The 14,548-nt window shown below is 42.5% G+C and overlaps 1 protein-coding gene across 5 annotated transcripts in view; it reads left to right on the top strand.

Annotated features, from left to right (window-relative positions):
* The window catches only part of Tgap1l4 (GTPase activating protein testicular GAP1 like 4), a 123,007-nt gene that overhangs the window by 25,858 nt on the left and 82,601 nt on the right, over positions 1 to 14,548 (top strand). For all 5 annotated transcript variants that reach the window (XR_010066806.1, XR_010066808.1, XR_010066805.1 and 2 more), the window contains 2 exons: positions 8,928 to 8,976; positions 10,748 to 11,433. The gene's annotated coding sequence lies outside the window, so the exon portion shown is untranslated. The remainder of the gene's footprint in view (positions 1 to 8,927; positions 8,977 to 10,747; positions 11,434 to 14,548) is intronic.

Here is a 14,548-nt window from a genome sequence, read left to right as displayed (position 1 = left end):
CTCAGCACACATTATACAGGGCATCACTGATGCAGATGGGAGCTGCAGAACTCCTGATCCACTAAGATGTGAGACATGTCATCTGCTGACTCCTGTGGTTCCTCACCATGATGCACTTTATCCTCTAAGACTCGAGTCAGTGTGAGGCCTTCCTCTGTAAGTTGCTTCTGTCAAGTGTTTGTCCCAGCCACAAGACTAGAAGTCCGAGAGAGGAGAGATGGGCTGGGCTGTTCCTCACTTGGTTCAGAACTTGCTTGGTCCCTACCATCAGATAATCTCAGGCACAGAGACTGCAGTTACACATGCTGTCAAGGTACATTCTAGCTGCAGCATGGCTCAGGACTCTGTGCCTTTGCACCTGACTGATAGCCCATTGCGTAGCTGGACTGCATCATAGAGATGACCTGTCCTCACCTTTCTCTAGTATTACTTCTCTCTTCTTTCCTTCTCCTCTCTCCCCCACCCTGTTTCTTCTTGTATTCCTTTCAGCAGACTTGATTTGCCCCAGTGATCCTGTACTTCTGCTTGTCATGCAATGGAAGATGGCTGTGTTGCTGTCTGCTCAGTAGTGTTACAAGTGATATATGATTGGCCAGCATCACCCTTTTTATTGTTCTTGGGTAATTTTCTGTATTCCACGTTTTTCTCCTGAAAATAGATGTTTGAGTTGCTTTGTTTTTATTACAAATGAAACATGTCTGAGAGACCAAGGAGGGGCATCCCTGACTAAAGGAGCACATATATGTTTAAGGTCTTAAGAAACTTCTCTAAAGTGTTCCTACCATGTTATACTCTCAGTAGCAATGCATGGCACATTCCATTCTTCCTCAGATTAAGAGGAACTTCCAGAGAAACAGAAGTGGCTTAAATAAGAAAAACAAATTCACTCAAGAAGAGCTTTGAATCACTAATAAATGTTGACTGAAACACAGAAAATGGTAGAACCACTTTGGAATGTCTCCTGTGTCTAGCTAGTGTCTGTGGACACCCATGTGCTCCTTTTTTACTGTTTCCCAGGTGTTTGGACAGACCAAGGATACAGACATGCATGCTTGAGGACATAATGTTTTAATTATACAGATGTGTGTGGCATCCAGCTTGAAGTTCTCTGTAAACAGGGCCAGCTGTTCCTGATATTTTCCTCTTCTCTGCTTTTTCTTTGTATAGAGGCAGATAACGAAAAATGGTGATTTCTGTTCCCTCTGATCGAAGACTGTTGACCTTTCAGCTATAGCCTTATCACAAAGCCAAGAACTACTCATTGAAGGGGGAAGATGGGCCTGTTGACATTTTACAGGATTTTTTGAAATGTTAAAGATCTTTTTGAGGGTGGGGCCAAGGGCACAAACACCCGTAATGTGTGCACTGTCCTGAGTGTCCTTACATTCTCAGAAACAGGTGGCTACTGCTTTGTCTGTACTCTTGGAACAAACACATACCCTCCAGAAAGGACCAGAGTTTGTTGTGCTGATAGAGGGGGCACGTGGTAGACTGGGCTGAGGCCTTCACAGCCTCTGTTGAGGGAGTAGTACTGGAGCGGGGAGCCTTTCTGTCTGGTATCATTAAACAATGCTTGTCATTTGGGGCTTTGATATGTTGCTTAGGCTACGACTTGGCAGGACACTTCCATAGAGCAGGACACACAGATTCATATGGTACCAAAGTGGCAGGAAAGCAGTTTCCTAAGGGAGAAGATCTTGGTTTTTTTTTCATTTAAGAATTTAAGAGGAGGGCTCAAAACCTGTGCACTCTGTAATTTTGGTCAATCGTCATTGGCTATCTGTTAGTCTGGCAGGCATGAGTTTTAAAAACATGAAAACAGTATTGGAAAAGGATGTCCCGGCTCAGGAGGAAACCCAGGCTTTGCCAACCTGACTTTAAACATCTTTTTTCATAGAACTTAGCACAGCTATGCTGGAGGTGGGGTGGGCAGTGTAGGGAAGAAACTTAATTATGCAAATTTTGATCTTAAAGCTTTATTCGTATGTTTCCTGGCAGGCTGTTCTTTAATCTCTAGAGCAAGATTGCTCAGAATTACCATATATTCTCATTAATTTCATTAAAATTATAGCAAAGGTTGTTTTTGCTATAATCAAGAGTGATTTTGATTAATACTTAGGAAATCAAACCCCTCACCAGCAGTGGGAATGAGAACAACCTTCTCAGTCAGTCGTCCTTTCTCTTCCTTCTCTCCCCTTCTTGCAAAAGGCCAAAGATACAAATGCACCAGAGGGATTTTTAACAGTCTGTTTGCTTTTGCAGATAGTTCTTAGGAAAACACTCCAAAATGGGAGTCCATTTTCCTCTCTCTTGAGTGTGAAGAAAGAACACACGAGTGCAGACCAGCCTGCCTTGGCTGGCAACAAACAGTGCCAGGAGCACACACCCTCTCTTACAGGCTGACTGTTAAGTCAGCAGAGAATGCTTGGAAAATCTAGAAGATGAAGAAGGTACCCATGTACCCATGTAAAGAGGACATGAAAATCGCAGACAGGTATTAGATAAAAACTAAAGGACCAGTCGAAGATGATCTATCTTTGCTTTTAGAAACCATACCTACTGAGGCATCCCACATTATAACTTGCTTTGACTTCAAAGCATAGTTTGACATGTATGTTTTTGTGTTTATGATCTGTTCATGAGCGTTCATTAGTACACTGTGTACAGTGTGAGGAGGAGCAGGTCATTGAGGAAGAAAAAGATACTGGAAAGCTAGTCATTTGACACGCTATAGTTTCTAATGTTTCAACCACACCCTCCTCCATTTTCCCTCCCTTCTTTCCATTCTTTTGAGTACTGATGCTGGGAACCATGACCTTGCATGTGCTAGACAAACACTCTATCAATGATTCTCTGTTGCCTCCTTATTGATCTGTGTAATAATTTTTGATCACAGGATAGGTGTAAAGTAGTGTATCTTCACTATCTCCTCCTTCAAGGAGTGCTTAGTACTCTAATCAAAGACAGAATCCATTTGTCCATTGTCTTTTTCCTTGCCAACCTCTATGGTTCCTGCTTTTAGGAAAAAGTGGGGCCAGCTTACAGGTTCAGAGGTTCAGTCCGTTATCATCAGGGCGGGGGCAGGGCAGCGTCCACACAGACGTGGGTCTGGAGAAGCTGAGAGTTCAACATCTTCCAAGGGCAGATAGGAGAAGACTGGCTTGCAGGCAGCTTTTAGGAAGTCTTGTCAGACTATTTCTTATGTTTGGACACTGTAGGTATCTGTGTTGCACTGCTTTCTTAGGGCTACTGGGACACAGTGGAGTTAAAGTATACATTAACAACTGGCCACACAGCAACATTTGATCCATTAAAGACTGAATACATGACAGTATGTATTATTTACTTCTTTATTGCTTTGAAAGACACCATGGCCAAAGCAAATTAAAAATAAAATTAGGATGATGTTTCCAGAAGGTTAGAGTCCATGATGGCAGAGAGAAGCCATGGTGTCAGGAGCAGCTGAGAGCTTACATTTTGGGTAATTTAGTGTGAGCATGAGTGAGTGTGTACGTGTGTGTGAGTGTGTGTGTGTGTGTGCGCAAGAGTGTGTACATTTATGTGTATGTGTATGTGTATGTGTAAGGAGAGAGAGAGACAGAGAGACAGAGAGACACACACACACACAAAGAGAGATTGATATGTACCCTGGTGCCTATGGAAGTCCAAGAAAAGTTATGGAGTTGATAATCTCTCACCTCAACATCGGTTCAAGGAATAGAGTTCAGGTTATCAGGATTTCTGCTTTTTATGCAAAAGATAACTGTACAATAAACTGGATAACTTAAAATTTGAAAAGAAATAATAATTATTTTCCAATTCCCCAGAGTAGAATTCCCCAGAGTTCCAAATATCAGCAGAGCCATGCTCCTGAGTGTTCCTGGATTTGAATGGAATCCTTCCTTCCTCCCCCACCCCATTCTTAACTACTTTGTATCTCACTAAAATATAAGAACAGCTAACCAGTTTCCTGTGAATAGATGTGATGTCTTGGAAGCCTTTCTTCTGGATTTAGATTAGTGTGAGCAAAGGATGTGTCCCTCAGGTGAGTAGAATGCCATTCTTTGTCACCTCAGCTTTCACAAATCCTTTGTAATCACAGTAATTGCAAGAAGCTGTGCAGACGATAGGGTCATGGTACAATGTTCACAAATGCCAATGTGTAGCAAAGGCCTAATAATACACTAGGTGTGAATTATGAACCTCAATTAAGGCCTTTGCCAGTCATATTGCCCAGTTAGAATATACATAATTGTAAGTAGGACTCCATTTTTTTTTTACAAAAAGAATATTTGCTTGTTAAAAGTGTGACATTTAAGAGTTAGCTTAATAGGATGTGGTAAGATTTCCCAATGAATACTGCAAACCTCAGAAGAACAAAGGCGAGCACGTGGTTTATTTTAAACAGATGTCATCTGCTGTGGAAACTTCTTTCAGGCAAAGAATACAATGTTCTTACTGTTCTCCAGGCCTGTGATGGATTGTTATATACATAGGAGAAAGGGGGAAATAGTCTCTCTATTTCTGCTTTGAACTTAGATGCCTAAAGCAACACAAATCCATCAATTTACATTTTGGGTATTAGGCGGCTGAAAGATTCCCACTAGAATAAAGTTCAGCTTTAGCAGTGTTGTCCTCCTCTGAAGGCTCTAGTTTCTTTGCCTTTCCTGAATTTGTTCTTATTGTTTGTTTTGCTTCTTTTTGTTTTGTGAAAGGTGTCTTCATCTCATGGATCATGGCTCCTTCCCCTGATCCACTGACCACATGTTGTCTGATTATCACTCTTCTTTTCTTATCATGACCCTAGAATTCACTTTGAGCCTGTCCAGATAATACAAGATAATAACTGTATCTCCAATACCTTAGAAGCTAGCTTAGTTACATTTTATAGTGATTTTTGCCTCATAAAGTATCAACTGTGTATGCCCTGACACTCGAAATGAGAACACCCCTGAGGGATTGCGTGCATTACAGGAAATTGAACATTATATCATTAGCATTGTGTCATGATGTCACACTGTTTTTATTTTACATAAAACCACAATAGATTCTCAGGAAAGATAATATCTAGACAACTTCCATATATGGTTTTAAAAACAGTGTAAGATCTTATGAAAACCAGAAATGAAAATTCCACAATATGTGTGTTAAGTGAGGGGTCAGCTGAAATGACTCAGACCCATTGCAGGGGCCTAAGTATTTTTTCCTTCCACTAAGTGGTGGTTAATGAGCACACATTAAGCTAAATGGACTGTGCGTGCAGTCTTCTTCTTTTGTAGCCTGGGTTCTGCTATTTTGCACAGGTCTGGTATTCATGTTTTTGCATGTGTCTCATTTGGTAATATCTATGTTACTCACAACGCATGTCTTAAGTGTGACAAACATGTCGAGTGTACAGTGGGGTTGTGTCTCAGCGGCTCTACCACAGGTGTCTTGCCTCAGGCCTCTTGGGCATTCTTTGTGCAGAAATGTTAGAACTCATCTACCCAGTGATCCCACAGGGATGTTGGGTGATAGCCAGGACATAATGATTCTCTGGTTGGGGGGGAGGGGAAAAGGGACATGATGCTTTAAGTGTGTTTTAAAAATTATCACTTTTACTTTTGAAATTATAACATAATCCCAACATTTCTCCATTCCTTCCACTTCTCCTCCCACCAAACCCTTCCATGTGGGCTGGAGAGATGGCTCAGTATTAGGAAGTGTATTTTACTCTTCCAGAAGAACTGAGTTTGGTGCCTAGTACCCTTGGCAGATGGCTCACAACTGCCTGCAGTTCTAGCTCATAGGCTCTGATGCCTCTGGTTGCCTTGGGCATTCACACATACACAGGATGAAAATAAAATAAAATAAAATGTTAAAATGACTCCCATCTACTCTTGCTTGCTCTCTTTCAAGTCCACAACCTCCTTTTTCATTAATTGTTGTTACATGCAACTATGTATAGATTTTCCTACATACATAAATATAACCTATTCAACCTGTCTGATGTTGCTTGTATGTTTATGTTTTCAGTACTGACTACTTGGTATTGGGTAAAAATTGACCTGCTCTTCCCCAGGGAAAACTATCAAAGTCTCAGCATTTCTTAGTTGCATGTAGTTTTTGTGTAGAGTTGAGGCTTCACAGGCTCTCATTCACTTTGGCGTGTCTATTAGCTTCGTAAATCAATTAATTTATTGAGGCTTAGTTACTGAGAAGAAACTGTGTGACTGAAAGGCAGCTGCATCACCAAAAGCTCACCACAGAGGCTGGGGAGAGGGTTCAGTCCGTAAAGTGATTGCTGCAAAGCACAGGAGTCTGCGCTCAATACCGAACACCCACGTGACAAGCCAATGCTAGTGGCACACACTTGTGCTCTCATTGTTGGTGAAAGGCGGAGAGCAGATCCTTGGCACTGAGTAGCAAGCTGACTTGACTTAATTGCTATGTTCTGTGTATGTATAAAAGATTCTGTCTCAAAAAAAGAAGGGCCTTCAAGTACCCACAAAGGTGTGTGTGAATCCAAACCTAGAAACATACACACACACACACACACACACACACACACACACACACACACACACACACACACACACACCTGCACGTACATCTACAAAGTTTGGTTTTGAAGTTCCACCCCAGCATGGGTGATGGCTCACCAAAGCTGTAGCCATAGAGCGCTCTGAACAATTTACAGGTAGCCCGAGGAACCAGAGGCATTTTGTTAAGTTTTGTATGCCCTACGAGTTTATCTTCTCACTCTAGGAAGGGATTAGCAGTGACTGGCTTTATGGAGGACCATACTTTGAGCTGTTGGAAGGGACAAAAGTCCTTAAAGAAAATGATGTGCAGTAAAGAGTCACAGGGTAGGTTGTAGCTGGACTGGAACTAAAATCCTTGCCCTGCCTTGGCTAGAGCTGCTTCACTCCAGTCCGTTTCTATCTTCAAGAGGCCTCCTTCATGATATACCTTCCTCCTCTTCTTTGAGGTAGGGTTTCAGCGTGTAGCCCTGGCTGGCCTAGGACTTGACACGTACACCAAGCTATACTTGAAATCGCTGTGCATACCAGGCTCGCCTTGCACCTGTAGTAGAACGTCTGCTGACTCCCAGTTCCTGGGAGTAGAGAGGCTCTCGAGAGGACCTGGATTCAGTTCTCAGCATCCACATGATAACTCGCAGATGCCTCTAAGTCCAGTTTTAGGGAATCCAATGCCCTCTTCTGATCTCCAAGGATTCTTGCACACTCATTGATTTTATGTGTGTGTGTCATATTAATAACATATATTAAATAAACAAAAAATATATTTATATATATTTCTTGCCTACGTAGGTGCAGAGTATCACTCTTTGCCTTTGCTGAGGAAAGGTTTCCTCTTTCAAATTAGCTGCCCCTAAGCCATCATCCAGCTCACACACAAGTCTTGAATCTCCTTATGAGCAGCAGTAATTAGATGGACCAGAACATGAGAAGGGGAGAGGAGCAATAAAACAGGCGAAGTAATTTCGTATTATTTCCAGACTGGTATCTCAGGGAAAACTGCTTAATGGGCTGCTTGTTCTGTAAGTTGGGTTAGCATTCAAGTGTGTGTTTCTGGGGTAGTGCTTTGGGCCCAGGGCTAGAGAGAGAACTGTCCATCTCTACTGGTTTATGGTACTGTTAGTGTCGGTCAAGAGGATAAGATCTCCGGTCTGAGTGGAGACTGGTTCGATCCCTTTGGTAAGAGATCACCATAGAAAGGTTGGCTCACCAGCTAAAACCTTACTGAAAAGATAGAATGGTTTTTAAAATGAGACACTGTACTTTTCTTTTCCACGATCCCCACCACCATTGTTCAGAAGCTTACCGACCAGTCATGTAAAAGGTCCTAAGTCTACCCTATGACCAAGTCAGAAAAGCATACATATTTTTCACATTTTCTGGACTTGATAATACTGAATCCCATGTTCAGGATTTGGAAGTAATATGTAAAGGACTCTGAAAAGAAGCAAGACTTGGCTACTAGGCTGTAAGCTTTTGACTCAGAAACTTTTTCGGTGCATTTGTAAGCTTGGCACTAGCAGTAATCGCCAGGTTGTGGAGAGGGTCCACATGACCCTGTAGCTTTGGGCAGGTTGAGTATGGTACACTAGGTGGTTCCATTTAAGTGGGGCTGATAGTGCTGTTTGGAGGGGTATATGGGAAGATTTGGAGGGAGGGAAGGGAGAAGTGTTGTAGTTAGAATCTCAAAAATAAAGGGCCTTTTGCACACCAAGTAAGTGTGCTATCATCAAGCCATTTCCCTAGTCTAATAACGTTTCCTGTATTCATTTACCTAGATAAAGCTTGAGTTTTTTTCCCCATACCTTGGCTACTGTGAATAGTTGTGCACTGAGCGTGAGCGTGCAGATGCCTCTGATTTACCAACCTCAGTTCCCAAGCTTCATATAACTGGATTATAGGATAATTCTATGCTTACTTTTCAGGAGTGTCCATACCATTTTCCATGGGCTAGGATTAAAGCTAGCTTCATTGCACTTGCAATTTTTGTTTCCTCAAAGATTAGACTTGTCGTGCATTATCTTTTAATTCATCGGTTGACCATAAACATCATTTCTTTGTGGAAAATGTCACATAATTGCATGGGTCATTCTTTAGCTGTGGTGAAGCATTTTGGTTGGACGCACATTAGTCTCCTTGTTTTGTGGTTCTGGGAATTGAACCCAGGGCTTTCCACTTGTGGAGTGAGCCCTTGGCCTGTAAGCTCCGCCTCACTGCTGCAGTTTGCTCTTTTGCCTATGCTTTGGGAATGCTCTTCAGGAAACCATAAGCCAGACCAATGCCCGCTACTTCTTTTAGTAGCTCTTCAGGATTGGGTATCACATTTAATAAATTGCAAATTAATTATGATTCAGTTACTGTATTGGAATAAAGGTCTAATTTTATTCTTTTGTGTTTTCCCACCAGTGATTCCTGAAGACACTATCCTTAACCCTTTGTGCATTTTCAACTCTCCGTAAGTTCGAGTTTATTTCTGGGTTGTGTATTTTACACTACTATTATTTTGCTTTTATTTTTGGCAGCTTTGTAGCATACAGGTCAAGTACCGCTTATACGGATTTTAGATCATTTTGTATTTCTGACTTTATATTATCACCAACTTGTAGTTCGTGCCTGTCACTGACCAATGTTGGCCCTGTCACTTTCCACACTGGCCACACAGGGCTTTCACTTATTCTAAACTGAGTCCTAGGATTTGTGATGTGTGATTTTATTTGTTCTTTTCCTCGTGTGCTTGTTTAAAATCTAGACTCAGACTTGAAAGCTAGCTTAGTCATTAAGATTTTGGTTCCCAGCATCCATGGTGGGCTGCTAGCTCTACCTCCCAGGGAACTGACATTCACTTCTGGTTTCCAAGAGCACCTGGACCTATGTCCACAAATACACACATACGTGTAATTTTTAAAAATTAAAAATAAATAAAAATTAAAATCTAGACTCTCCATTTGAGACAAAGTATGTGATATTCAGCTTTCTGAATTAATCCTTGTATACAACTGCTTCTTCTGTGGGGTTCCAGAAATGACCCAGCAGTAAAGATCACTGACTGCTTTTCCACAGGACATGAGTTTGTTTGTTTGATCCCTAACATCCACATGACAGACCACAGTTATCTGTAATTCCAGTTGTAGAGAACTTGACACCCTCTTCTGGCCTCTAAAGGCACTGCATGCATGCCTTGCAGAAACATACATGGCGCCCCAACGCATACACACACACACACACACACACACACACACACACACACACACACACACACACAAATGAGAAATTTCAATCGTTTCCTTTAGATTACCAACTTTGTTGTTTTTTAAAAATGTTTTGCTCTGCTTGGCTTTCCCTTTGTTCTGCTTTCTAGCTTTCTGAGGTGTAACATGAGGGCTGATGTATTGCAGGCTTCTGGTCAGGACTGCTTTCTGATTGAATGTATTGTGATCCCATTTGCCCTTGTCTCTGGATCCTGTTTGGTTTCCGTCTAGTAGGTTTTCGTTGACTTATGGATTGTTGAGAAGAGCGTTGTTTAATTTCTACGTATTTGTGAGCTGTCTCTCTCACCATTCAGTCTTAGTTTCTTGCTGTTGTAGTCAGAAAAGAGACTTGATATGATCCCACTCTTCCATAATCACTGCTGGAATGTGCTTCGTGTATTAGCACATGATCTGTGATGTTCCCTATGCGTGCATTTGCAAAGAATACTTGTAAAACCCACTGTTTCTCTTAGGTCATCCATTTGATGATGGAAGTTTCCTATTACTGTGTTACATTCTATGTTCATATCTATTAATGATTGCCATATATGTTTGGGTGCCTGACAATGGAGACGTGCGCGCGCGCGCGCGCGCGCGCGCGCACACACACACACACACACACACACACACACACACATATCTCAAATGAATTTGACTTGTTGCTAAAGTAGTCCTTTTGCATTATGTAATGATCTGTTTCTTTCTATCACAATGGAGTGTTTGGCTTCTGCTCTATTTTTTCCTTTGTATTTTTGTTTTCTGTTTGCATTCACATCCCCTTATTTTTTTAAATGACAAATACCATGTCAAGAGTCTATTTTAGCATCAGCCTCAGTGGTGAACACCTGCCTAGTACGTTCTAGGTCCTAGGTTCAGTTATCAGAACCACAAATTATAATGGTAAGGACAAAGAAAATATTACAATCTTTCCTTCATTTTAAAAACTACCTAAACTTAAAATTGTCTTCTTCTTTGCAGGATATGGAGACTTCGATGATTTTAATCTAGAGGATGTGCTGAAAGAAACTTCCTCAGTAAAGCGTGAGTCAAACAAACAAGTCCACCAAGCAGACACTGTGCACCGTGCACCACAGTCACAATCTTGCCTTCAGAAAAGTACACGCATATGAGACTAGCTGTACCTCCACCTACCTGTTTGTTCTGTTGTGCAAGGCTTGTGTTGTCTCATCATACGTGTGTCATCTTCCTTTTTCATTCAGTCTATGTCGAGTCCATGAGAGAACATGCATCTGCCTTAGCCTTTTTTCTGCTGTACAAAAAGAGAACTCCGACCCATTTCATACCCCTCACTGTTTTGTTTTGAGACAGGGTCTCTTGATTTAGCCCGAGTTGTCCTGAAATTCTCTGTGCCAACAAGGCCGTCTTTGACTTGGATCCAGTGCTAGAGCAACAGTGACTCTTGGCCACTGATGTGCATTTCTAGCTTCAGAACCCATGACTTTTTATGATTCTTCAGTGTGATCCCCACAATGGCCTTGGGGACCGATGCCGAGACCATTCTCACGATGTGACTTCTATAAACCATAAAGCAGCCAATGTGTTTTACAATCTGCTTCCTTTCATCCTCCCTTCTCCCTTCAGGAGCCACTTTAGCACCACGACTAGGAGGACAGGAACAACCAGAGCCCCATCAAATCCAGCAGGTAACGAGGTGTGGGAAGTGAGGAAGGCCAGACTCACCTGAGAAGGGACACATGGAGGGACTCGTTGGGACTCCATCTGGGACAGGGTCAAAAGGAGCCGTGTAGAATTTTTAGCTGCACATATGAAAAGTCAGCAAAGGCACCCATGTGAATGTTAGATTTAATTCAACAGAATCCCATCTGGTTGGTCACTGTGCCTTACGTGAAAGCCATGCATTTCCACTTCCCTATTGCTTTGGGTGACGATGGCTGCCAGAATCCAGGTACAGGAGGCAGAAGGGGTGAGCTGAACTTGACTTAAGCCCCAGCCTATCCCCATAGCTCCCAGGTTAAACATGAGCCATTCATAGTCGAGCAGAGTAGGGCAACCTGAGGCCTAAGGAGAAGTCTTCAATGAAGATATTCAGACGTTTTCTTGAAATTCTCTAAGTTTTTGAAGATCTCGGGAGAGTTTGTGTATGTGAGTCACATCTATAAATACTTTTCATCTGAGAACTTAGAACTAAAAACTGATATTAATCTGAGGAAAATAAAAAACCATATGCATTGACATATGTGGTGGGTTTTTATGAGAAATAATTGTGCTTATAAGGTGAGAACATAATTTAGAGTAATGAATGACATTATTTTATAGTTTTCTGTAATGTCTGGCTTCAATAGAATGCATCTGGATTCTTTGTGTGTGTGTGTGTGTGTGTGTGTGTGTGTGTGTGTGCACGCGAGCATGCTCGTGTGTACATGTCTGCGTGTATGTGTGTTTGTGTGTGTGCATGTCTGTGTGTGTATGTGTGTGTGTATGTGCGCGCGCGAGCATGCTCGTGTGTGCATGTCTGTGTGTGTGTTTGTGTGTGTGTGTTTGCGTGTATGTGTATGTGTGTGTCTGTGTGTGTATGTTTGTGTGTGTGTGTGTGTGTGTGTGTGTGTGTGGTACTGTGAGACAGACTTGGAATCACTATGTGGACCACACTTTACTAGACAGACCAGACTGGCCTCAAATTCACAGAGATCTATCTACCTGCCTCTACCTCCCCACCCCCCAACCCCTGTGCTGGGATTACAGATGTGTGTTACCACTCCACCTGGATTTTTAATATCTGCAACTGGACTGAGCAGTTATAAATTCCTGAGGTTCAGTACAACATGCGGAGAAAATCCAGGCTCATGCAGAATTGTAGGAGAAAAGGGGAAAGAACTTCTTTAGTATTTTCTTATTTATTTATTTACTCCCTTTTTGTCCCAATTGCTGCCAGTTTCCCTGCTCCCTTACACAGTCTCTCCCTCTATCTCTCCCCTTCTCCTCAAAGAGGGTGGAGCCCCCAGGGTATCCACCCCCATTCAACACCCCCCACACCTAGCGGGCACATCTAGCCTCTGTGGGGCTGCACTCATCCTCTTCCACTGAGGCTAGTAAGGTAGCCCAGCCAGGGAAACAGGATTCACAGGCACGCAACAGCTTTAGGGACAGCCCCTGCTCCAGTTGTTTGGGGACCCACATGACCAAGCTGCATATCTGCTACATATGTGTGTGGACCTAGGGTCAGATGTGCATGCTCCCTGGTTGGCAGTTCAGACCCTGAGAGCTCCAAGGGTCCAGGTTAGTTGACTCTGTTCATGGTCCTTTGGAGTCCGTGTCTTCTCCTGGTCCTTCAGTCCTTCCTCCAGCTCTTCCATTTGATTCTCCTATTCTTTGAATGAATCATTCACAGTTTGCTAGCGCTGTGCACTGGTCACTTGGAAACACTGATACCCCAACCAATGCACAATGTAATATATTACAGAATCACACCGATTCCTGTTGCCCCCATCTCATTGAACAAAGCGTTCAGTAAGTCATACGGGGTGGCACCACCTGTAATCCCAGCAGTGTGGAGGCAGAGGCGGGGAGAATACCCAAAGTTTGAGGATAATCCTGTTCTGTATTGCAAGTTCCAGGGTACTCAGGGTTACAACAGCAAGATCTCTTGTCCAAAAACAAATAAACAAATAAATGATGAGTAAAACAATGATTTAAAAAACCATCTAGATATTGAAAGCTGCTCATATCACAGCCATCAGCAAGTTTTTGGGAAACTCTGTCTTTTAAATTCCAAGTTTCGTTACTGGCAGCAGATATGATCAGGGAGGCTACAGGGATAGTTCTGTGGCGCAAAGCACTAGTGCCTGTGTGGCAGCATTCCTCTTGGAGGCTCTGCGGGGGAGTGATTTCTCTCCTTTTGCCATCTACATTCTTTGGCTTATGACCACTTCTTTCATCTTCAAAACTGTGGATATGCCAGTGTTTCCTTTTTCAGTTTGTCTATTTTTCCGTATCTGTAGCCCAGGCTGATTTGAAACTTGTTATATAATTCAGGCTGCCCTCCAAGTCCTCCTCCTCCTGAGTCTGCCTGTCAGACTCTGTGATCATAAGTGGGCACCACCACACTTGGTTCTTGTGGATCTTCTGTGCATACAGTCCTGTCACCTACAGACCGTTTTCAATATCCTTTCCTCATTCTTGCTAGGACTGCTGGTACTGCATTGAATAGAATTGGTAGATTGGACACGGTTGTCTTGTTCCTCGGGTTAGAAGGAAATCTTTCAGTGTTTCCCCCCTTGACTATGTACCTTGGTCCCTCATCCTGTGTGGTCCTCATTCCGTTGGGTGACATTGCTTTCATCTTAGTTACTCTTCTAGTTGCTGTAAGAAAACGCCAGGGTGGAAGCCGCTTAAGGGAGAGTTATTTTTGCCCAGTTTGAGCGATGATGGCATACACTCAGCTCACTCCATTACCTGTGTACAGGCTAGGATCTCAGACCGAAGAACCATGTCATCTGCTGTAGGTTCTTCTTTTCAACACAGTTTACCGAGTCAAGATGATCTCCTACCATATTGCTGGAGTCCTCTCTCTCAGGAGGTTCTAGAACTCATTGAGTTGACAATTCCCGCTAACCACTCTAGCTTCTATGGCTGATATGTGGAATTGTCATCAAAAAGATGTTAAATTTTGTCAATTTCTCTTTCTATACCTACTGACATGATCACATGATTTTTATGCTTCATACTTTTAATGTTTAATGATTTAATTTATGTTGAGCAATCCTGTGTCCCGGGCATGAATCCAGTTTTGATTATAGG

The sequence above is a fragment of the Rattus norvegicus genome, chromosome 5 (genome assembly GCF_036323735.1).
Source record: "Rattus norvegicus strain BN/NHsdMcwi chromosome 5, GRCr8, whole genome shotgun sequence".
NCBI classification, from domain to species: Eukaryota; Metazoa; Chordata; class Mammalia; order Rodentia; family Muridae; genus Rattus; species Rattus norvegicus.
This window is presented reverse-complemented; position numbering and strand designations above follow the sequence as displayed.